This window comes from Cupressus sempervirens, chromosome 3, assembly GCF_028749045.1.
Source record: "Cupressus sempervirens isolate cs-2001-9-10 chromosome 3, ASM2874904v1, whole genome shotgun sequence".
NCBI lineage: Eukaryota > Viridiplantae > Streptophyta > Pinopsida > Cupressales > Cupressaceae > Cupressus > Cupressus sempervirens.
In genome coordinates, this window is record NC_143120.1 from 816,740,733 (window position 1) to 816,765,474 (window position 24,742).

Sequence of the window (24,742 nt, forward strand, 5' to 3'; positions counted from 1 at the left end):
GTTACTACCACTATGACTTGTAGTTGCTTTACATTTCCCCCTACCGCTATCCCCTATTGACCTGTGTGTAGGTGAGGATAATGATGGTGTAGGTGACATACTCCCTGCTCTCTGATGCAAGATATGAGTAGATGTATCTGGCTGCCTCTGTAACTGCTGTATATTCTGTACTTGTTGCCTAGCAGATAAAGATCTAGGGACTGGAACATCACTATCATCAGGAATGCTCCATAGTTTGTTCACTTCAATTTTGTATTTAATATTCTTAGGATTTGACAAGAATATGCATGGGTTCACGCCATAGCCACTCCAAAAAAGGTGTGAATTAACTCTTGTAATGCTGCCAAACCATTCTGCGCCACATATATTGCACTTACATTTACGTGTATCACCACCTGAAGGTGTAGGGCATGTAATTTTTGTAACAAACTGTTTTAGAGGGGACTTTGGATCATAAGGACCTCTAGCATACTTTGTCAAAATTTTTGAAGGGCAATCAATAGAAGGCACCCCTAGTGCAACATAAGGAGGCTCTTCCTTAGGCTCAGATTGACCACCTACATCAGCCCCATGATCACTTTCTTTGGGCTCGGGCTTAGGCTCATAATCATATGCACTTGCCTCATTAATTTCTATGTCTTCTGCACTTTGGCCGGATCTAGATGCCATGTATAAAATTGCATTTTACAAAATGAAAATAAAATTATAAAAATGATCACGATACATTTCAGCCCAAGTAAAAATAAGTTATACAAACTAGTTTTAGCCTACTTAAAACTTAAAACTTTATATGTTTCAGCATATGCCATATTGCCATATTTTATTTTAAGAACAATGAAAAAAATTAAAAATTAATATAGTTAATAAAAATCATAGAACTATCAACTATCAACAAGATTCAAGAATGAAACATTCAAAAATTTAAGTTGAAACTTGAAAGTAAAACTAAATACTAAATATAAAAATTATAAATTGATTTCTAAAACCAAAAAAAGTTGTAAAATAAAAAAAAACCTACCTTAACTTGAGGAGACACTTGCCATATCAAATCTTCTTACTCCTCTTGCTCCTCTGGATCTTGCAATCCCTTGCAAAATCACCCACTAAGCTCTCACAAACTCCTCCAAACTCTTTTGCTCACTTAGCTCCTTGTTGCTCCAAAACAATGAAATGAAAATGAGGTCTATTGGTCTTATTAAACCTTCAAATAGATCACATGGGAACCACACCCAATTAGGGTTAGCATGCCTAGAAAATAAAAAAAAATGCAAAAACACTTTATTTTTTACTTTTTCGGCCATCTACCTAGGAGCACCCCGCAAGCACCTGGGAGCACCCGTGCACCCGCCACCCACTCGAGCACCCTGGGAGCACCCATGCGCCCGCCACCCACCTGAGCACCACACCCCACATAGGTGCTCGACCGATGTGGCAGTGAAAAATCTCCTAGTGGGGGTACTCAGGTGCATGACGTACTCGCACTGGGTGTGTCGAGGTTTTGACTAGGGTGTGCGCACTGGGGTTACACTGGAAAATACACAACAGAGGACTGCATTATCAAATTGCTCAAAAGAAATTACAATGCTGTTCATAACAGAGAAAAATGTTGAATTTGGTGGTATCTCAGTTATAAAATTGGAATCATCCTTGTGATATCATAGTAGTAAAGACTGGAACCAACATGTGGTATCACAGTCATGAAAGAAATTTCAACCAAATTGGAACTATCCTCGTGGTATCACAGGCTACAACAATGAAAAATATCCAAGAACTGGAACCCCTTCCTCCACATCCTGGAAATCCTTATAAAGAGAAGGATTGCAACAAGTTTCAGATGGGAGGTCACTTATCAAAATTCTACAAATACAGAGATATTTCTATACTGTTACATTACAAACATTCTCTACATTTGAACAAAATTTGGGGAAGTAGTTGCAAAGCTGGTAGCAAGTAATTATTATAGGATCCTTCATCTTAATTTTGTTTGTCTTCTACTGCCCTTAATCATGTAAATCTCTAACTACTTCTTGCCTACAAAGCCTTGATATTTGTAACTACTTTCAAACCATTTAATTCTTTCTTGATGGTCATTCAATGAATCTGATTTTATCTGATTTTCCTTACTGTCATACTCCACCTGAAAATCCGATCACCATCAAAATTGTGCAGCTTGAGCATCAACTCATCCCTTTGTTCGTTGCTGACTTGTGCCTTGTTCTGTTGATGCGATTTAACATTGAAACCCCTCGTATTCCTGTAAGCCTGGAAAATGGTCTTTACGATCCTACGATTACTTTCTTTATTGCATGATCTAGGATGCCTTTCAAGTCTTCTACGATCTTACGAGCACAGTTAACTGACTCTTTGTTGTAACTTTGGAAGCTACCCCTTTAATTGCTGCCTCCACCTCTCGACAACATGCCGACTGTTACCTTTCTTTATCGCAGCTTTGGAGGCTCTAGCTTTTACCTTTACAATCATAACCTAGCATTGCATCGTAGCTTCAAAAAGCTACTTGCCCTTACGATCTCATGCTGGTCCACTCTTTGTAAAATTGTAACCCTTTACATCCTTGGCACTTTATATCCTTGCAATCTTATGAAGACACGAGCTTACGATCTAGCGCAGCATCTCAACTTCATCCTTTTTACATCTCGACTATATGACATCTCATAGCATTAGAGCTCCTCCATCTTTATCTTACAATCTCATGAACATGCGTAACATCACAAGTCTGCACTCCAAGTCCTTTTGAACTTACGACTAGCCTCTCAAAGCATGCCACGGGCACCCATTGATTGGTTGGATCCGCTACCTTTCATGCTGCATCATCAGGTTGTCGGCACATGTTAGCTTATCGCACCATCGAGGCCTTTGCCCTTGACTACACTTTAACTGGAGCAACCATGTGCCTGACCCTTTTTCGCGTCGTTGGAGCTCATTTCTTTGACTGTGGGTTCAACTGGAGTGACTGTGTGAAATAAGCTTTTGCACTCTCGAAGCTGATTTTCTTAACCTTGCATTAGATGTTGCAACCATGTGACCAATGGTTAACTGACCCTCTTCGCATTATTGGAGCAATTAGCCTTAATTGTGAGGTCACCCTTGCGATGCTGTGACTCTTCATATTTGCCATTACTGCGCCTTCATCGCAATTTATCCCTTTTCTTCATCACTAGCTGCGACCATGCGAAAAGACTTATCCCTAACTCTTTGCAGCTTCATTGCAGTCTAGGACTTAACATTTTTCTTCGTTCATAGCTTCGCAACTTCAAATGTAAACCACAGCTTTGACCTTGCGATAGTGCGATCTCAAGCTTTCGTAACTTCACCACTATAAACTTGAGTCAATCACAAACTTTTGCGATATTGCATTGGTCTAAAAATTAACTGCCTGATTACTTAATCGTTCTATCACAACTTAAATTTTCATTCCATTTCAAATCCTTGGGACATTGTGATCAGCATTCTTTTGATCATCAGATACTTTTCATGGCTTCAAAACTTACAAGCTCAGCTTCCAACTCACTCGTGCGATGCTGCGATAACTGTTAACTTGACTGTCTCCTTCATCATCGCTGCTTTGCAACCTGAGGATTTGAGTTAACATTTAACCCTGCGATGGTGTGATATCCTTAAAACTTAACTGCATGGTCTCTTTTACTTTGGGTCCACTGATACATGTGTCATTACCTCCTATCCCGCTTTGTTTAAACTTCGCACAACTTCAAAATGCGGGGATACACTGATCGTCGATCATAACATGATCAACGATCAATACAAATAACTCTCCAAGGGATAAGAGTTTCAAAAGGACATTGCGTGAATTGACCCAAGGTAGACCTAGGGTAAAAAGAAAATATGCGCTAGGTTAAGGATTTTCATGGGACACATTTAAAAGACCTCGAAAAACATATGATACAAAGGTTTTTTCAAAAATACTTAGGGCTTTATAAAGCCTTGTGTGCATTTTGAAAACGTGAATAATGAAAACCCATTTTCAGGAACCTAGGGCACAAAGGACACTATGGCAACAATGATTAGGGATTTCTTATGAGGAATGACAAATTTTCAAAAACCCTAAACATCAAAAATACTTTTTTCCTGATTGTCACAAGGTATTTCAATTTTTTTTGGTTGGGTGAAAAATCAGGCCGACACCTCTCTTATAATATGCGTAAGGTCTAATATTCCTGAAGAGTATTAAAAGTTGGTGTATTGGATTTCTATTGGTGCTAGAAAAAATTAAGATTTCACATGTAGGACATAATTTGTGGTCTGCCATAGGCTTTCGCCTGCATGGGAATTGATACTGGACAGCAAGGTTATGATCTGCAGATGGCAATATTGATGTGAACCGATATATATATGTATATATATATATATGGCATGCATTATGTATTCAACGAAGGTGATAATATACATATGGCATGCATTATGTATTCAATGAAGGTGATAATATACATATGGCATGCATTATGTATTCAACAAAGGTGATAAGAAGCCAATGCTATTAGAATTAGCAGCATCATTGTTTCCTTCAATCACAATAGGGCAAAACATTGTGTATTTTTGAAGCCGAATGTCATTATATGCTCAGAAGGACATTAATATTATAACCCTTCCCCTTAAATAAAATAAATCATGGAATTTTGAGACTTGTTTGACTATCAAGAATTGCCATTGCAAATGATTCACTACCAAGTGGCCCGAATATAATATCCTGTGTATACAACATAGATGGCAGGATTTTCTGATCAATGGCTGTGTAAATTTAGTCGAATATTAATGTTTTTTTGTGAAGAGTAATATTTGTAGCACTTGGTTCAATATATTGTTTTCTGCATACTTCATGGACGGTTGGGAAGTGAGGTATGTTAATTACTAAAGCTCTCCATAGGCAACAATTCAGTATATTGTGATGGCATGCATTGAATTCTCTATGGTTGTGTTATCTTTCCTATTTCCATTCTGGTCTACTGTGAGTTCTTCCAGTTTGTGGTGCTTATCTCTGGGGTTTTTTATTCCACATTAGATGTAAAGCATTGGTGGCATTCTATCTCCTTCATTCCTAAAGATCACCATTGTTGGAAGCAAATGCTTTATATCTACAATTACAAATAGGCTAAAGATGTCATTTACTAGAATCTGTAACATTCAATGTTGAGTGTATCTTAGATTTGAGTATGTGATATGCCCAAAATTATCATGTGTTAATAGTTGAGATATCACAAATTTCTTATAGTCATATCGGAGCTGTTCTTTTCTGTGCTTAAGTTTGATTAGAAGCAATACCAGTGATTTGGCCTTGTGTTTTGGTTGCTTCTTGCCTCTACATCCCAATTTTCATGATTAAGTGCTTCTTATGATATTTAGCAACATTAAAACTCAACTGCAATCGTACATAAGAGCTCAAAAACTCAAAACCAACTTTGTTGTTTACAAACTGTTTGACAAAAGGTCAAAGTTTCAAAACTGAAATTTTGGGGCAGAACTGGTTAGGAATCTTACAATGAGGTCCCCAACATCTTCTCTGAGATTTTTCTTCATTAGCTTGGGTAACTGAGAATGGTTTCTCTTAGGTCCATCTAGCCACTCCTTGTTGACAAGCCCGATATAGTGACCGGATTTGCTCTCATATTCCTCATGGCTTCCATATTTGTCTTGCGAGCATAAAACTTATGCTCAGGGATGTTAAAAGAATTTCTTAGAGCATCTGTTCCCATGTGGGAGTGAAACTTGTCTTTGGTGCCTTTTCCTGCATATCATCCTTCATCTGTGCTGACCTTTGTGCTTTAGCAATTTCATTGTTTTTGGTTCCTTTAGTCTTCATTGTTGGATCTTTTCCTTCCTTAGCTTCGGTCCTGGACTCGATGTTTTCACCATCTTTATCCATGATGCCTGACCTGCCATAAAAGATCTTAATCATGTTTTAACTTTCTTTTAATATCAAATTTGCAAGATAGTAAATTAAATCTTGAAGTTGCTAGGTGCTGGCATGTTGAAATCAGACTTATAAAACTTTAAATCAGAATTTTGAAATAGCAAATTTAGGTCTGTAATAGCTTGAAATACTTGCAATTTCAATCAATTCTCAGACCTACACATCACACTGCTTTTGCTTACTCACTTTCACTTCGCTGTTTATGAGAAAAAGTGACTTGGATCTGTGAAATAATGCCTGGAACATAACTATATAATGGCACATAACTATATAGTTTTGATAAACGATTTTGATATTTGCCTCTAACAGCAGCAACATTGTGGAAGGGCAAAAATTCAAGTTTTGTGCCGATCTCTATAGATTTCAGGCCTTGAATTCACTGGAGATGACTGAAATCAGAAATTTATTTGCAGTTAAATGCTATTATCAGTCCTCCTTCGACATGAAAACTTGAAGAAAATTATTTTTTTATCAGCACCTATATACAACCTTGCATCAAAATTGATTAAAAATCTTCCTCAAATTGCTCTTTGCTGGTTCGAGTTTCTCCTGGTATGCCTGCAATCAGATTTGAAATGATTTTCTTTTAAATGGTGAAATGACATTGTTTATATAGTTGATCACTTAAATTGATTTCATCTTTCAAGACTACAAAAGATTGAATTTCTACCATCAAATGTTAGATGGCAATATTGATGATAGATTCCATTTTCATTCATTGTATGGCCTTTTATTAAATTTAATCCTCTCGCCATTTCAAATTAAAAAATTAGGCCCTCTAATTGGATTGAATTACTCTCTATGTCATATAAATACAATCCTTGATAAAACTTGGGTCCCCCTTGGTTGAATTCGAGGCACATCAAGGCCTAATAAAGGTTCATTATTGAATTCGATGAGGCCTTGTATTAAATTGGAGTGTCGAGGCTATGGCAATTGATTTTGAGCTCATTTGTTTGCTACCAAGGCTCATACATTACCTTTATGGGCTGCATTGATTGAATATAGGCCACACGTTTCCCATTTGAGATTTGAGGCCTAAAACCAATTTTGTTTGAATTCAAACCCATGCCTCATTTTAGGGTCAGATGCTTAGAACTTGAGCTCATATGTTTCATATGTCAGCTTTATAAGGCCCAGATTTGGGGTTGCACTGATTGATTTGGGGCTGCCTTATGGTTTCAAGGCCACATGTTACTAGTTTAGGACCTTATTTGGAGTTTTGAGCCTATACGTTTGGGCTATAGGGCTAGATTTGCATTGAATTTAGGCCTGATTTAATCTGACTAGGTCCACACATTTCATTTACAATTCTGATTTGGGGAGAGGCCTATGTCTTTGGGTTCACATATTTTCTGTTGGAGGACAGATTTGGCCCTATCCTAATTGAATTAAGGCCCGATATTAATCAGACCAGGCTCACATGTTTCATATTCAAGCTGATTTGCATTGAGTGTAGGCTCTTCCCTAGATTTTAGAGTCCATATATTTGGAGTTTGGGACCTAGATATTTATGATTAGTCCATGCATTTAGCTATAGGGGGCTGCAAGTTGAATGTTGAGGACATATCTTGCAACACATTGCTTGTTGAGGCTACTCAAGCCATAGGAAGGGGCCGTATGGTTGGTTGCAAATTTTTCATACCTTTCTCTTACATTGTTTCTCACCTTATTGAATACAAATCTCTCCCTTAGACTGATCTTCTTTATTCCATTACCCAATAAATGTAATTCACTCCATTGCCATTTAAGGAATTGGATTCTGCCATTTTATCTATCAAATTGCCACTTAAGGAAGTGGATTCCACCCTTTTATTTGTCAAGTTGCCACCTAAGGAAGTGAATTCCACCTTTTTATCTATCAAGTTGCCGCTTAAGTGGATTCCACCTTTTTATCTGTCAAGTTGCTACTTCCACCAGTTTATCTGCTTGTCACTTAAGGAAGTGATTTTAGTTGTTTATCTGTCAAGTTGTCACTTAAGGAAGTGGATTCCACCTATTTATCTATCAAGTTGTCACTTAAGGAAGTGGATTCCATCTATTTATTTGTCCGCTACTTAAGAAAGTGGATTCACCTTCTTATCTCGCAAACCTAAAGAAGTAACATTTGACATTTGTTTTCTCTTATGGCAATTTAACTTATGCAATATTACAGGGCCAAACTATGCACTGGTTTCGTATTTGCAAGTTGCCACTTAAGGAAGTGGATTTCCACTTTTTATCTAGTAGGTTGCCACTTAGGGTGGTGGTTTCCATCTTCTTATTTGGCAAGGTGGAACAACCTTCCTATCTAACCAAGTGATTTTAAGCAAAGCCTTGCTCCCCTTTTTTAATGCCAATGACTAGCTCGACTGTACATTTGACTCTAACTTCTTTAGCCAATTTTTGCAAATGTTTAATTTTTAACACTTTGGTTTGAGAGACTTGCAAAATTTCAAAGTGTTACCTATCTTTTCCCCCACCTAAACCTACGAACGAAAAGCAAAAAGATGGGGGTCCCTATTTCCAATGGGATGATGGTGGGAAAACCTCACAACACAATCCTAATTGGGGTTTTCGTAGAATATCTTGGTCATTTATTCGAATCAATCTAGGGGCTTCATTATAGTTGAGAGGTCTATATAAAGGTTGGCTTTCTCATTTGTAAAGGATTAGATCATTAGAAGGGATTAGAAGATTAGATAGCAGTAGAAGTAAAGTAAGAGACAAGAAATTGTTGCCAAGATTATGGTGAAGTTAATATACATTTTTCTTTGAAGGAATTATGAATTTTTCTACGAGTTTCTACATTTTGCATGGTTTCAACTTCTCATAGTTTAGTAAAAGTTTACTAGTTAAAATGAAGAAATGTGAAGATGAATGATGAATCCAATGTCCATACCTTTTGTTGCTTATTGATTGCAAGTTGCAATGTAAGGTGAGTCTTACCTTGCTTAAATACTAAGTTCAATTGTGGATGTTCGTTTGGATTGTGCCAACATTGGGTATTTGAATGAATGATTAAAAATATGAAAACTTTTGGTGTTCCCTTTGGAGTTTTCATCATCTTTGTGTAGTTGTTTCATTTGGCAAAGAAAAGTTTGGTTAAAGGAATTCACTCATCTAAGCATCATCCATTGTCATGATTGTTCTTAGGAATAGAGTAGATTTCTCTAAACCCTTCAAAATGAAATCCATTTTGTTGTTGTTGAAGTTGAGTTAGTGTTCCAAGTTCTAGCCATTTTGAGGAGAGGAGTTGTTAAAGTCTAGGAAGAATAGTGCAAGTCCCTGCGCAATGACGAGCATATCACATTATTAAACTAAGTTTTATCCAACATAAAGTCACATATTCATATTGTAAACCTCGGGGTTGCTTCATTTGATCATTCATTTGTCACAATGTTTAGCATTTGTGGTTTCCTTTTTCAAGACAAGATAGAATACTTAGTATTTTATTCTACATGTTTGAGTGGTCAGAATACTCACATCAACGCTTGGTATCTCCATTGATGCCAGGTCTCAAAATCTAAGGAGACACATTGAAGCACTTAAAAAGGTTTCATACGTATCTTCAAGGGACATTGCATTATGAACTTCAATTTTAGCATTCATATAAGAGTACGCTGGTTGAAATTTTTGATTCAAATCAGGAAGGTTCTATAGATGATTAAAAGTCTACTTCTAGGTATACTTTTAATCTTGGATTTGCAATAATTTCATGGAAGTCCAAGAAACAATCCACTGCACCTCTTGTTATTGTAAAATTTGAATTACAAAGTTGCTATTTTTGTTGCTGGTTAGGCAGTTTGGTTGAGGAGATGGATATCTAATATGCAACAAATCCTTTGTTGCTTGCTAAGCAATTTGGTCAAGGAAATGATAAGATATTGATCATCTCCTCTATTGCTTGCTAGGCAGTTTGGTTGAGGAGATAGTTATAAGATATGCAACAAATCTTAAAATAGTCCCACTATTTTGTATTGTGATAATTGGAGCACTATTTAGATGAAAAAGATTCCAATGTTTTATAGTAGGACTATGCATGTTGATTCAACACCACTACATTAGTGAGTGAGTTAAACAAGTTTTGGTTGAGCTTGTCTATTTTCTTGTCATGACACAACTTGTTGATATCTTCACAAAGCCCCTAACATGAGTTCAAGTAATACATTCTAAGCTTTGTATAGAATTCTTCCAAATTTTCACAATGGGGGAGAACAATAGAATAATGACCAATTTTTTCAATGCTCATCATGGATCTTATAGGATGATGAACATTTATCGTTATTTTTAATGACTAGTTATTTAGTAGTTGTAGATTTCAATTTTTTATTCTGTCCTATTTTTTGGACTATATATGTATGACATTTTATACACAGAAATCAATAGAGTGCTTTGGTGTCTTTTACCATTTCATTGTATGGTTGTTGGTGGATGATTTACATACCACCTTAATTTAATTTGTAACTCTTCTAAATACTTACACATCACTTACAAAATTACCTGCCATTTTTTATTATTTTTTGCTAGAGTGACATGTATAACTCATTTGTCGCATTAAAAGGGTAGTTGTTTAATTTAATGTCTCAAATTGTACATAATAGTTGCTATCATCAAACTTCCTTGGAGGTGATTACTGCAGTATGCAATGAATTTTGTTCCCTCTAGAGAGTACTTAAATCCAATTTTCTTCTAGTGTGTCTATATGAAAATCCATGAAATTTAAGATAATGAAGAAATCAAGGCTGTTTGCAATCACCTAGATGTCATCCATCTTCTTTCATAATGCTTTTAAATGATTTATACCTCCAACATCAATGTTATCTCTGAAGCTATACAAGAATCTTTGGAAACATAAGATTATAAACATGTCGATGATGGCCATGTATTGCAACATCAAAAAAATAGGTCCTGAGTGTTAATAAGTGTAACGACCACTTTTTTTGGGTCTTAATTAATAACTGACATATTCAAAGAAATATAGTTATTACTTCATTTTCATAGGAAGATAGTTAATTCAGTCACGTTCATGTGAATGAGATTTAACAATTACAATTACTTAAACAGGAAACTCAAAGCTTAAATTTGAAAACAACATCAATAAATTTACTATGGAAATTAAAATCTACATACCATGAAATTTGAAACCGAAATCAATCTAGCACTACTTCTACAAACACCCAGGTTAGTCCACAAATACCACTATATCAATTAGGGCATCACATACTGCTGTATCAATTACCATTTGATCATTTAGGGCTTCAGATGCCATTGTATCATTTAGGGCTTCAAATACCACTGTATCATTTAGGGCATTAGATATCACTGTATCACTCATTTCCTTCCGATTGCTTAACTGTGGCAATAAGATTAGATGATATGCTCATAATCATTACTCCTATAAATGAAAGATTGAAATAACAATCTATCAGATAAATCTATCTCCCTCAAATAAATATATTCCATGCTCAGTTAGAAGATCAACCGATCTAATTGTTTGCCAATTATATTGACGATAAGAGTTGCTTTCATTTAAAGAAATAACTGTAACGATGATACAACTCAATTAAGCTTACCTTCTACTTGAATATACATCATAAAAGTAAAAATACATTTTTTCGACAAACATTTGAATGCATAGCATATCTTTATCTAATGCACGTCCGACATCTTGTGGAGAGGGGATACATTGTTAGGGGCTTAACCACCCAACCTCAGACCATAACTTATTGTAAACACCGAGGTTAGTCCACAAATACCACTATAAAAATTAGGGTATCACATACTACTGTATCAATTATGGCATCAATTACCATTGGATCGTTTAGAGCTTCAGATACCACAGTATCATTTAGGGCACTAGATACCACTATATCACTCCTTTCCTTTCGATTGCTTAACTATGGCAATAAGATTAGATGATATGCTCATAATCATTACTCGTATAAATGAAAGATTGAAATAACAATCCATCAGATAAATCTCTCTCTCTCAAATAAATATATTCCACGCTTAGTTAGAAGATCAACCAATCTAATTGGTTGCCAATTATATTGATGATAAGAGTTGCTTTCATTTAAAGAAATAATTGTAATGATGATACAACTCAATCAAGCTTACCTTCTACTTGAATATACATCATAAAAGTAAAAATACCTTTTTTCGAAAAACATTTGAATGCAGAGCGTATCTTTATCTAATGCACGTTCGATATTTTGTGACGAGGGGAAACATTGTCAAGGGCTTAACCACCCAACCTCGGAACATAAATTATCCTCACACAATCTCTAATGAGAAAGGCCCTCTTTACCCAGAAGAGACATTGAACACCTTGTCATCCACTGAGCATCTTGGTATCTAATCACACCACTGGACTTGACAGTAGGAGAATACAATAAAATGATCATGCATGAGCTATTAAATGATTCCTTTAAAAAAATAATAAGCATTTTTATGTCATAACCGATTCTGTTTCATGTTATTGTAGAGTCCTTTCTCTTACCTCTTCACCCTTTTGCATGGCTAAACAACCAGTGAGTCCTAGGTGTTTAGAATTTCAGAGCAAACAACTCTTATTGTTTCATGAAGATTATGAACATCCAACACTTCACAATATGTGATTTACATGATTAAATTATTTAAAAGAATAAATGTAGAAATAACTATCATCTGATTCCAATGACTATTGGAAAAAAAATAACATACGATTCCTTGTTATAGACACTTTACTTTGCAAATTGGTAAGCAACTCCCTAGAGTTATTTAGCTTTGAATGAGAATAATCTCTAGCTTGCAACTATGGAAATAAAATTGTAGAGACATTGGAATAACATTAATTGGAAATGATTATCACATGACCTGAAATAAAATTAGAATTGTTTGGAGTCTTACTAGACGATTTGTATCAGCTCTTCTTCAGATATTTGAAGACATAACCATAGTGTTTGTATACTACTTGAATCGTCAAAAAGGAAAAGAACATATACAACTGACTATATCAGGATGGCATTGTTGTGAGATGGAAAGGTTTTCCGCCTCCCTCGGCTTCAACAAGGATGAACAATATATGACATACTTGTAACAAGTAAAGCGTTGCTATAAACTGTAGAGATTTTTGAATGGAATATGCAGAATTTCGGATGGTTTTTGCAGAGTATCGGGTTTAGATGGTAGTCAGAATTGAACAAGGAAAATCATGAATAATAAAAGGAAGTTGGGTATGCTTGAAACATATGGAAGTCAGGTGAATGAAAGAATAGATTTATAGCTGCCTCTCACTCTCGACTTCTATTAAAAAAAATAACGTGACTCCTTGGCTTTCGTAACATAAAGAATATCTTGGCTCTTTGAACACCAATTAAAAATGCCAAGTGTTAAATCAATTTTCAAACAAGAAAAATAATAAAAAGATGGAAGAAGATTGAATGTTATAATTTTAACATTATTATAATTTATATTTATATACGTACATGTAAATATATTGGTGAGGTGGCCTCATTTTATTTTAATAAAATAATACGATGGTGTTACATCATTTTTATATCTATGTGTACGTACATAGATATATTATATAATAAGATAACAGATCATTTAAAATACTTTGAGGTACGTATTATATTAAATTAAATTAGTTTGTTTTAAATTATTTATTTAATAGTGCATGTGGTTTGATCGATTGTATCATGGTGTTCAGATCACTAGGTCCTCAACCTATTTGGCCAGTGATGATGATGCTCCTATGCCTAATTCTTTTCTGACAATGCTTCCACCTCTTTGACATGCTTCCTATAAGGAAATTCTACGTAGTTAAATCATATTACCAATCAAGTTATTTAATCTTAAATAATCATAATGGCTAACCACCTTTTCAATTCTATGAATTTGTGATAAATAATCAACTAACATGTTATCTTCGCATTATAGCGACTAACCATCTTACCATTTCGCAGGATTATAACAAATTTGATCATCAACTGACTTCATGTGAACTTTAACAATTATATTTTAAATTAGGTCAAAAATCAGGATGTAACAATAAGACAACAATACACAAATTCTCTTTCCATGGAAGTGGTCTCTTGTTTTGCAAATTTATGACATTCACTGCAAGTTTTTCTTGTCAACATTTAAGAAATTTACCCTTTTATTGAAAATCCAATTCTAGATAAATAGAAGTTGGAATCTGTTTCATCACGCAATACTGCATTTATAACAAGGGATCCTAGACCACTCCACCTGATCACTATATATCTTAGTTTGTTGTTGATTGGATAACTGAAAGAGACTCAAGTTTACAATCCTTTAATTTTGTTTTCCTTATGACTTATTAATGTTATAGTTTATTTTGTTTGTTACTTTCCAATGATCACTCTCCTTTCTTGGAACACTTTTTCTTACTTAAGAAGGCCTTTGCTTATAAGAAGAAATATTTGAAAGGCTAAACTCTTTTGTTAGGTTAGGTAAATGGCAAGAAAGGGACTAGCAAAGAAAATATGTGTCAGAGGGATGAGATAGCAGGACAAGAGAATAATGGAGGCCTAGAAGAATGACCATGATAATCCTCTTGGAGTTGGTTTCATCCCTATAGTGTGACACATTTAAAGATGTAAACTTTGGAGCCTTAATTGTGAGGAATAAGCATCTAGGAGAGAAGAAGAATGTGATAGCCAAAGAGTGAGAGCTTATTGGAGAAAGTGGATTGTGTGAAACTGATTTGCAAAAAAGTAAAGCTATCGTAGTCAAAATTTAACTGAAAAAACCCACCAATTTAAGGAAACAAACAAGTAGACTGTTACTCTTATTGGTTTTTGCAATTCAAATCAGCCTTGCAAGGCAAATGATTTGATATTTTCATCAGTAATTTCTTAGCTAATAATAGTGTGGTTTTGGTGATTGAATGCAATCTCGTGCTTTAGAAATGAGTTTATTTGTAAGAGAGATGCCATGGTGAATTCAAAGATGAGTAATGAAACTCTCCTTTCAAAGGTCTAATCCAACACTTTAACACGATACCGATAAAAGAACAAGGTAAAAATGATAAGGGCACAATACTTACAAACTAAAGAATGCAATTTGAAGATCACCAAAAATTTGGCGGTGTCCAAGGGAACAACAAAGGACAAAGAAAACAACTTAAAATATGGCTATATCAAGTATGCCATTAATTAAGCTTCCAACAAAGAGGTGTAATGGAATCATGAAAATGAATGTGCAGATTCACCACGATGACAAAATAAGTGATTTATAAATGCAAAATGGAACATGGATAAAAGCAAAGAAAGACGAATTAGAAATGAAGAAGAGTTCACCAAATGGTTTATCAAAATTTGAGCAACAATAAAACAAAGGAAAAGGTGAGCTGAAAAATACACAACAAAGAATGAAACAAAATGAATTGTGAGTCCATGTTTGAGGATTGGTACACTTCAGTGTTTTTCCATTCATTTCTAAATAGTCAACTTGGAAGATGGGTCTAACTTCTAAGGATGACAACCTTACATTCTGGCCTATCATTTAAAATCATTTTTTTGTACACATTCAAATTAGGTGAAAATAAGTTTCATATATTGCAAAAAATACAATTAAATCTCATCTTGATTAGTTAGCACACAGATTATTGAAAAATATTTAATCCTTTGACTAGATTAGTTGAAACATGAGTTGTTAGAAAACATTTCATTCTTTTTCTTGTGATAGTTCATTGTAGTTGGTATAATCTTACTATCTTTCTTTTGTAGTATTTGACATCTTCAATTCAAATGTAAGTTTTTTGTGTAAATTTAAGCAGTACCCTAGTTCAACATGAACCAAGCTTCAAAACATTTTTTTCTACATATTCTTGATTCAACTAGTTATTTTAGACATGCAATTACACCCAAAAGAGATGCAATGTTTTAGTCTATAGAAACATATATTTATGCTGAGAGGCATTCTATACAATGGCAACACAAATGCCCAACACAGGAATATGCCAAGATTTCATGTTAATAAAAAAGAAAAGGGAGCAGTTACAATTTCTAAATTAAATATTAAATTATTAAATCATAAAATTAAAAAAAAATTCCCAAAATAATAGTTGGCCAAAATAATAGGAAGCCAAATGGAGGCCGAAATAATAGGCTTGAAAAAATAGGGACCAAAAAATATGTCCAAAAAGATAAGGCCCGAAAAAATAGGGCCGAAATAGTTTCAATATGATTTTTTTTGTCAAATATAATTGTGCATGCACATTCATGCATTTTTTTTGTGGGGAGTGAGGGAATTTGAAATAAATTCATGGAATGTGAAGAGACGTCCATTAGGGGATATGGGGAGCCTCTCACAAGTCATTTTCATTTTATGTTTTTGAAGAGATTAGAGTAGATTAGAGTTTTTGAAGAGTAGATTAAAGTTTTGGAGTAATTTTTTGCATGTGAGATTTCTATTTTAATTTTAGTTTTGCATTTAGATTCAGATTTAGTTATGTATTTAGATTTAAATGTAGATTTAGTTTCAAAATTAGTTATAATATTTTCCTTTGATTTGGATTTCAATTTCAATAAGTTTCATATAGTTTAGCCTTGTATGTTTGATTTAGATTTAGAATTCAAATTGATTCAAAATCTATTTGATATAGATATTTGATAATACATTTCATTTGCATATTTATTTAATGTGCATGTTTCAATTTAATTTTACATTTCTATGTTTTATATTAATTTTAGATTTGCATATTTCAAAATGCTTTTGGTTTGCATGTTTTAGATTTGTATGTTTCATAATAGTTTTATATTTGCATGTTTCAAACTATTTATATTTTTTATGTTTCATAATTAAATTTTATCATTAATGTGGATAGCAAGGTCACTTTATCAATAAAATTTATATTTTATTAAAGTTAATGATTAATTTAAAATAAACGAATCATATATTTAGTTTATATTTTGTCATTATTTAATTAGATTATGTATGTGTTTTATTTAATATTTTTCATAATATATATAGATTTTTATTAATATTTATATTTGTAATGTTTGAAAAGTGGAAGGCAATGCCACCATATTTCAAACATTACAATCTAACTATTTTATTTGAAATAGTTTTGATTTTTATTTATGTTATTTTGAACATTGTTCATTTGAAAGAATTTATGTTAACTATTAATACTTTTTCATTCTAATTATTTTTGTATGTTGATGGTGTTTTTATAATTTTGTAGGTTACTATTTGAGTTATGGATGCCTCGAACAGAGAATCAAACATTATCTGATACTAGCCTGACTACTTCAATGACCTCACATGATTTCTTTGAGACTGAGTTTGACAAATGCCTACAAATAATTAAAGAGACGTGCACAACTATAATTAAAGTTGCGGAGAATGCAATATTTCCAGTAGACTATGTTGAGGAAATGGAAGTAATGCATATAAAATATGCATAAAAATTCATGTGTGACACATCTACAAAAGTGGATGGGTTTCCCTCAATGATGAAAGAAGTCTTTCACAATCATTGTTCAAATAAAGGTCGCAAAAGAATCTTAATCATTGAAGAACATGAAATGTATTTACACCATTACAGAGATTTTTTTTTGTATATAGTTTTTTCTGGTCTCCAATTTCAAAATTTTAGTTTGAATTAGTTATATTGACAGTTTTGTTTCCCCAATCTATACAACTTTCATAAAGAAGAGAACAAGACAAAACAAATTTATTGTTGTACAAAACATTTCTTTAAATGGATGTGGTTGCTAAATATGTTAATTAAGAAAAAAAATCATAAATCTAAATAGATGTCTTTAATCATAGGCATATTTATTGATTACAATTCTTAATCATTGCAATAAAAATTGCATTAGCACTATTAAAAATTCAACAATATATAATGTTCTGACATCATCATGGAGAAATAATTTCCATAAAATTGATTCGTATATATTATTTCACACTTTTTACATCATCTAAATTATTGTGTTGAGACTTATAATTTCACTTTCATGAATTTATTTTTTTCCACAATTCGAGTCATTTGTATAACATGTATCCCAAATTTGACCATAGTCGTACTCCAAATACTCCAACACTACACTTAAATCTCATACTTCCCTTAACCATGTCCCTTATTTCAGTGTAACATTTAACCACTTATTAACCCTAATCATAACATCGAGTGTCATACAAATGTAAACCTTGGATCCTAACTCTTTAACTCTGTATATGATTGTTCTAATCATTTAGTAAATTATATACCTTACATAACCTTGTATGTACTAGTAACTAGAAATAATATATTATTTTTTTATAAGTGAGAGAGAGAGAGAGAGAGAGAGAGAGAGAGAGAGAGAGAGAGAGCATATCTATAGACAAGAGGGAGCTCATATTATGTTTCTTATATAGACATGTTTTATGGAGAGATAGATAGATATTAGAGATAAGGAAAGAGATAGTCATATGATGGTGTATCTAGAGAGAGAGAGATTAGGGGGTTTAGAGAGAGAGAGAGAGAGAGAGCACATATCTATAGACAAGAGGGAGCTTATATTATGTTTCTTATATAGACATGTTTTATGGAGAGAGAGATATATATATATATATTAGAGATAAGGAAAGAGATAGTCATATGACTATAAACCTACCCCTAATCCTAACCCTAACACTATATATAACTCTAACTCTAATTCTAATCTTAATCCCAACCCTAACTCTAACCCTAACCCTAAATCTAACAAGGTAACTTTAACCCTAACCCTAACCCCAACTTTATCTCTAACTCTAACATGAACCCTAACCCTAACTCTAATTCTAACCCTAACCCTAACCCTAACCTTAACCCTAATTCTAACCCTAACTCTAACTCTAATTCTAACTCTAACTCTTATACTAACACTAACACTAACACTACCTCTAATTTTAACTCTAACTCTAATTGTAACCCTAACCCTAATGCTAACCCTAACCTTAACACTAACCCTAACCTTAACTCTAACCCTAATTCTAACCCTAACTCTAACTCTAACCCTTATTCTAACTCTAATGCTAACTCTAACTCTAACCCTAACTCTTATTCTAACCCTAACCCTAACCCTAATTGTATTTGTAACCCTAATTCTAATTCTCGCCCTAATTCTTACCTTTACCCTAACCCTATCTCTAACTCTAATCCTAACTATATTTGTAACCCTTATTCTAAACCTAACCCTAACCCTAACTCTAACTCTAATTCTAAACCTAACCCTAACCCTAACCCTTACTCTAACCCCAACTGTAACTCTAACCCTGATCCTAGCACTAGCTCTAATTATAAACCTAACCCTAACAATAACCCTTAATCTAACCCTAACTCCAATTCAAACCCTATCCGTCACCCTAATTTTAGTCCTAATGCTAACCCTAACTCTAACTCTAACACTAACCCTTACCCTAACCCTAATTCTAACCTTAACCCTGACCTTAGCTCTAACTCTAACCCTAACCCTAACCTTAACACTAACCTTAACCATAATCATTAATCTATCCCTAACTCTAAACCTAAATCTAACTCTACCACATTTGGACTCTAACCCTAACCCTAACCCTAACTTTAATCCTAGCTCAAAACCTAACCCTAGCCATAACTCTAACCTTAACTCTAACTCAAACCCTAGCCGTAACCCTAACTCTAGCCCTACTATAACCCTAACCCTTACCCTAAACCTTACTTAACCCTAACCTTCACCATGAGCACAACTCTAACACTAACCTTAACCATAAACATAACTTTATCCCTAACTCTAACCTAAATCTAACTCTACCGTAATTGGTCTCTAACCCTAACTTTAATCCTGACTCAAACCCTAACCGTAATCCTAAATCTAACCTTAACCCTAACCTTGACCCTAGCCCTACAATAACCTTAAACCTAACCCTAACTATAACCATAACTCTAACCCTAACCTTAACCATGAGCATAACTCTAATCCTAACCTTAACCATAAACATAACTCTACCCTTAACTTTAACCCTAAATCTAACTCTATCATAATTGGCCTCAAACCCCAACCCTAACCCTATCTTTAATCCTGACTTAAATCCCAACCCTGACTCAAGCCCTAACCTTAGCCTTACTATAACCCCAACCCTAACCATACCATAGCTCTAACCCTAACCTTAACCATGACCATAACTCTTACCCTAACCTTAACCACAAACATAACTCTAATCCAAACCTTAACAACAATAACCATAACCATAACTCTAACCCTAAACTTAAACATAACTCAAACCCTAACCTTGACTCCAACCCTAACCCTAATGGTAACCCTAACCCTAGTTCTATCCCTAAGGTTAACATTAACTATAATGGTAACTTTGTCCCTAATCATATATCTATGTTTGAGTATAACATTTTACATTACAATATCCCAAAAATAAAATTATTTTATTATCTAATTTAAACTCCATATATTAAATTTTTAAAAAATGTTTTAAAGCATAATTTTATAGTAACTTTATACAACTCTAATTAAAAATTAATTAACAATTTTATAATATCCTTATCAAAATATAAATAAAAAGTAAATGTTTTTCCTATTGAACCGCAATTGCCACTAGATTATATATATATATATATATATATATATATATATATATATATATATATATATATATATATAACGCCAAGAGTAATCATTCTCAAGGCGTATATTTTAATTTTCATAAATCCCAATTTCGATTAAAATAACCTTGAATTAAATAAAAATAGGTGCCTCAAGAACGATTACTCTCGACGTAATATATATGTTGCTATAAATATGTATTTACTATTTACACTTTACTTAAGTTTACTTAGGTTAATACATTATTTTATTATTATGCATTATTTTACTATTTCTTAGGTGAGACACTTAGGAGTTTGCACACTTTTATGAGTTGTCATATTGACAACATAGAAGTAAGCAACTCTAATTCAGCACATGGTGTCTACAACACTGGAGTTTGCATAATTAACTAAGTTGTCATGTAGACAACACAATTATCCGCACTCCTATTTTAGCACATGGTGTTACCACATTATTTTGTGTGCTACACCTTTGTAGGCTTATCTTCTCATCATCGCATGTACTCCTGTGCTTAATGGTGGATAACCCACACCTGGTGGACATGTGCCTGATTGTATGACTTATCATATTATTGATTCCTATGCATTCTAGAAGCATTCCAGAGGCCTTTATATACAAACACTCCTAGTGTACTTTCACATTGAATTGAATGACAATAAATCAATTTTGGATATTGTTATTCTGATAATACCTTGTTGATCTATTGTTGTGCTTGTGCCTGGTTTCCTTGATCTTGGGTGATTTTTCCCTTAGTAAAATTTCTAACCATTGTAAACAATATTTGAAATCCTTTAATCAAGGTTGACCTAACAATCATAAGGACCTAATAGTCATGTAAATCCTTAGACCATGTGACATTCTAATGAAATGTTCTAAAGTCCTCTAACAAGGTCACTCCTAATAGGGTGATTAAATCCTTTGAGAAGGTCACATTTAACAGTGTGTATTGTAACCTTTAACAAGGTTGCCTCCTAACAAGGCTCACTTTAGAAGACTGAAAATTGGTGACATGTTTCTAGGGGTTTTTTCCCAAATTGGGTTTGCACAATAAATCCTAGTGTCAAAATTTTGTGGACATTATTATGATGTTTTACTGATTAATGTTTACATTCTATAAGTCTGTTATTTTAGAACAGTAGACAACTAGCTAATGTTACTAAAAGTTTGTAGTAGAGACCAAGCCATGGAATGATAAGACCTCAAGTTGTTTAACTATTTGTTTGTTCAATTGGTACATCTGGACCTTGGATAACTAATTCACCCCCTTGCCTAATTATTCTAAATATTCTAACATGAACTAGATCTTCAAGGGAAAATGGATCACCAAGCGTACAGTGTGCCCCTAATGGCAGTATGTGAAGTTGATTATGAATTCATAGTTTTGATAAATAATGAAAAGGGTATTCAAATATGCAACATGTTCATCAATCTAAGATACAAAACCTAAAAAATAAAATATTTTTTTGTTGGTTGTTAGGGAGATTTTACTCATTAGTACGCTAGTTTAGGAATTAACCTTGAATTGAAATAAAAATAGAATGATAACAAGTAGTATTGATAACTTTAACATAGACGAATTGTAAATCTATGAGTATTCTCTTTAATTTGGAATTTAATCATGTATATAGATGAAATAGCCTTAAGTCAATTTTAAATCCCCAAAAACAAAATAAAAGTGAAACCAAAACCTTCATGTATTCATGTGCTTGAAATTCTCCATAGGAATTAATATAGATCTTGAGAGGATGGATGTAGAAGATGTAACAAAGGATCCTTAATGTATGAAGGGAGATTTTGAATGTTGAAATGCTAGATCTTGCACAAACTCCTTCAATAGCTTGAATACATGAATCCTTGATCTTCAATGGAGAGATAACTTGAATGCTTGAATAATGCTTGAGAACTTGAGGGATTGAAAGTGAGGGATCTTGAACTTGAATTTGATGGATGCTTGATATGATTCATGGATGTGAGATGGAGCAAATGGAAGGGTTTATAAAGGGCTCAATATAGCTTACTTTCGTAGCTCGACGTGCCTAAATTTTTGCACCTTGAAACTAATTAGAGATGGGATACACACAGAGGACCCAAAATAGGCCCCAATCAAGGGTGCACTACATCCCTTATTAGCTCATCATGGGTGCACTGCAATCTTGGTAGATTAGGGTGTTGTACGCTCCTAACTACCATAGCCCATAACCTGTAGGATCCCAAAATAGGTCCTAGATCCCTAAAATCAAGCACAAATTCAAAGATATAGTCATTTTAGTGTGAAGAGTAGATTCCAAGTGGATAGATGAATGGAAGAAAGGAACTAGTGAAATAGATCCTACCTTGAGCTTAATGCCATATAAATAAGAGCTTTAAAGACGATCTATTAGGTTTTACCCCAATTCTAACTAGGAGGAAGGAAAAAAAAGGGAAGGAGGGAAAGGTGCAAGGGGATTGATGATATTGCATTAAATAGGTGCTAAACCTTCATTAGTTTGGAGTGTTTCTAATCTAAGATGGTACAGAAACCTTATACATGGTCATCAACAGGAGCTCATACCTTCGATTACACATTGGCTTTTTTAGCAATGTGTTGATGATTTAGTGGGTCAGATTCATTTTAATTTATCTAGTGATCACAAGTTCATACTTACTGCTAATGATTATTTCACAAATTGGGTCAAGGTTGTTCCTTTGTCTGTTACTATTGGGAAGCAAGTCTCTTTATTCATCCTAAATTATATCATTTGTCAATTTTGTGTGATCTCCTCTATAGTTACTGATAATGTAGGACATTTGAAGAATAAGGAACTTAAACAACTTTTTAATAAAATTAAGATCAAACAAAACTAGTCTTCAATCTATTACCCTCAAGTTAATGGCCAGACTAAAGCTTCCAATAAGACTCTTCTCAAAATCTTGCATAGAATTTTCAACAAATCAAGAAGAGTTTGGCACTTACAGATTAATCGTACTCTTTGGGAATACAAGACTAGTATTCACACACCTGGAAGAGTCATGCCTTTTTCACTTGTATATGGTTTTGAGGTTGTTTTACCCGTATAGGTTGAGATTCCTTTACTTAGGGTGGCTCTAAGAGGTCTTGTGACAAATGAGGATTATAGAGTCATGTGCTTACATGAACTAAAACTTTTGGATGAATGAATAAAAGTTTTGTTTGATCACATGAGGTTTTATCAAAAATAATGTCTCAAAGCTATAACAAGAATGTTCTCCCTAGATAGTTCGAGGTTGGAGACTTAGTCTTATGAGAGAATTCCAGGAATCAACAAAATAAACCTCAAAAGGGAAAATTTGAACCCAATTAGTTGGGCCCATATATCATTACTATTGCTTTTAGGTTTGGTGCATATAATATTTCTACACATGAGGGAGAAAGACTCCCTAAACCTATCAATAACCTTCACTTAAGAAGTTCTACACATGACTCTCTATTGTTTACAGATTTGTAAATATCTTAAGGTCTTGAAAAAATTCTAAAATTCATAAAATGTCCTAAAAATTTGACCATCTTAGTTAAAAACAAGCAATAGATCCTTTGTTGTATCACCCAAACAATCAAATATAATACAAAAATACAAAAAAAAGTCCTACAAAAAAAACTATTCCAAGTGTTGAAAACCTAGACACAGACACTGCTTGAGGTCTATGCACCTCTATTAATTAGTTTGCAAGCCTGAAACCTAGCTATTTAACTCCATGTTAAATACTTATTTCCTAGGGTCTTTTTCTAGGTCTAGGGGGTATGAATAACATGTGTTAGGCTTCGGGGATACCACACAAATAGTGTTTCTCAACACTTTCGTTGACACTTAGTGTCTTTGAGCTTACACCTTGTTGTTATTCTTGGGTCATGATATTTATCACTTGCAAACATGAGTCCTAAAGAGTCAAAAATTTCTCTTTCATTTTCCCTTTCACATCGTTCTTAAACTAAAATTGACTGAGATATGCTTGAAATTTTATTTGTGTATTACTTGTGTTATTTTTTATGAGTGTTCCTTCCTTAGTCTCTCTTGGATATCATTGAACTAGAGGACTAGGGGCATGGAGCATGGGGCATGTTTTCTTTTGTCTTCTGCTTATGAGTGTAGCTCCGATGATTGTAAGTGTCTCTTTCTTCGACCCCCTTGGACACTTAGAATATTTAGGGCATCATCCTTTTGTGTTAGATTGTGTTTTCTCATGCAAGATCACAATCATGGTTATCTTGGCCTTTATGCCTTGGCAC